Here is a 2,500-nt window from a genome sequence, read left to right as displayed (position 1 = left end):
GTGGCAGATTCGCAAAGACGCCGTGTATGGGCTTCTGACCCAATGGCCACCAGTGAATATAAGGTTCGAGTCCCGTTAGGTTTTTTTTTTATTTTAATTTTAATTTTAATTTTTTTTACCTTTTATTTACCTGTGTGCTAGCTGAATTGGTAGCGTAACCAGCGTTGACTTGAAGTTATGTACCTTGTGAATGGAAGAGAGTTACCCCTCTTGACTATTTTGTTAATCATTTTGATCTCCTGGCCTCATCGTTTATTCTTTTCAAGTTGAAAACCCCACCGAAGCAACTATTGTGTTTGTTCTGTATTGTCCGTGTGTTCTGTGTAGCTTGTTCAGGATTAAAGAGGCTATGCCAGTCTTGAATAAAAGCTTATTTTGTGTTTACACATTTCATCTGTCATTGCTGCTGTGTGCACATGTCAAATGATCGGTATAAGGACAAAGCCCGGCGCTTCCTTTTTTTTCCCCCGAGGAAGTGCATGGGTTTGTTCCTATGTACCTTTTATTTACCTCTGTGCTATCTGATTTGGTAGCGTAAGCAGCGCTGACTTGAAATTGTGTACCTTGTGAATGGAGAGAGTTACCACTCTTTACTATTTGTTAGGTTTTAATCCATTTTCATGCTTGTCGTCGGCCACTGCGAATGTAGATCCCTCGATTGGTGTGTTCATTAGGGTTCATTAGGGTTTATTGTACATGTATGTTAATTTGTATGTCTCTAACACGATGTGCAGGTTTAAAAAAAATCTAAGGAACTCAACTAAAATTGCTGTGTCGTTAGGAAAGGAACCAAACTAAAAGTGTGTTTCGTTAGGAAAGGAACCCAACTAAAAGTGTTGTGTCGTTGGGAAAGGAACCCAACTAGAAGTGTTGTTTCGTTAGGAAAGGAACCCAACTAAAAGTGTTGTTTCCGTTAGGAAAGGAACCCAACTAAAAGTGTTGTGTCGTTAGGGAAGGAACCCAACTAAAAGTGTTGTGTCATTAGGAAAGGAACCCAACAAAAAGTGTTGTGTCGTTAGGAAAGGAACCCAACTAAAAGTGTTGTTTCGTTAGGAAAGGAACCCAACTAAAAGTGTTGTGTCGTTAGGAAAGGAGCCCAACTAAAAGTGTTGTTTCGTTAGGAAAGGAACCCAACTAAAAGTGTTGTGTCGTTAGGAAAGGAACCCAACTAGAAGTGTTGTGTCGTTAGGAAAGGAACCCAACTAAAAGTGTTGTTTCGTTAGGAAAGGAACCCAACTAAAAGTGTTGTGTCGTTAGGAAAGGAACCCAACTAGAAGTGTTGTGTCGTTAGGAAAGGAACCCAACTAGAAGTGTTGTGTCGTTAGGAAAGGAACCCAACTAGAAGTGCTGTGTCGTTAGGAAAGGAACCCAACTAAAAGTGTTGTGTCGTTAGGAAAGGAACCCAACAAAAAGTGTTGTGTCGTTAGGAAAGGAACCCAACAAAAAGGGGTTGTGTCGTTAGGAAAGGAACCCAACTAAAAGTGTTGTGTCGTTAGGAAAGGAACCCAACTAGGAGTGCTGTGTCGTTAGGAAAGGAACCCAACAAAAAGTGTTGTGTCGTTAGGAAAGGAACCCAACTAAAAGTGTTGTGTCGTTAGGAAAGGAACCCAACAAAAAGTGTTGTGTCGTTAGGAAAGGAACCCAACTAAAAGTGTTGTGTCGTTAGGAAAGGAACCCAACTAAAAGTGTTGTGTCGTTAGGAAAGGAACCCAAATAGAAGTGCTGTGTCGTTAGGAAAGGAACCCAACTAAAAGTGCTGTGTCGTTAGGAAAGGAGCCGAACTAAAAGTACTGTGTCGTTAGGAAAGGTACCCAACAAAAAGTGTTGTGGCGTTAGGAAAGGAACCCAACTATAAGTGTTGTGTCGTTAGGAAAGGCACTAAGATTTTCCTCACTCCACCCAGGTTGGTCAACAGCGACGGAAGCAAGAGGAATGGGCTCCGGTCTTCCTGTTGAAGGTCCCCCACATCATCCTCTTTTCAAATGATAATCCACAGAAGTATTGCATACAATATTTGATTATTGGTTAATTTTCTGTCCTAGATTCAAACTCTCGACTGTTGGCCGCCGTTCTTTCTCTGTCTCTGGACCTTGCAATTGGAATGAACTTCCTCTTTCGCTTCGTCAAGTCTCCACACTCAGCTCTTTCAAGTCTGGCCTTAAAACCCACCTCTTCCCAAAATAGCCTCCCTTCCCTGCCTCTTTCTTGTCTTCAGTTTCTCCAGTTTTAGAGTTATGCGTGCGTGAGAATGACTGGTGCGAAAGCGCTTAGATTTGTCTATGCACAAGATTCAGCGCTATATAAGTACCATTATTATCATTATCATTATTATTATTATTATTACAATTAATCCCGCTTCCCACATCCCCTCCCCTCTCTCACACACTCTTCCAATATTATATTTATCTTTCTCCAATCACTGACACTCACCCTCTCCATTTTAACATTTTGTAGACTCTTATCTTTTTCACATCTCTCCCTTTTCCTTCCTCAGTCCCGT

This window comes from Babylonia areolata, chromosome 21 (genome assembly GCF_041734735.1).
Source record: "Babylonia areolata isolate BAREFJ2019XMU chromosome 21, ASM4173473v1, whole genome shotgun sequence".
Classification (NCBI taxonomy): domain Eukaryota; kingdom Metazoa; phylum Mollusca; class Gastropoda; order Neogastropoda; family Buccinidae; genus Babylonia; species Babylonia areolata.
This window is presented reverse-complemented; position numbering follows the sequence as displayed.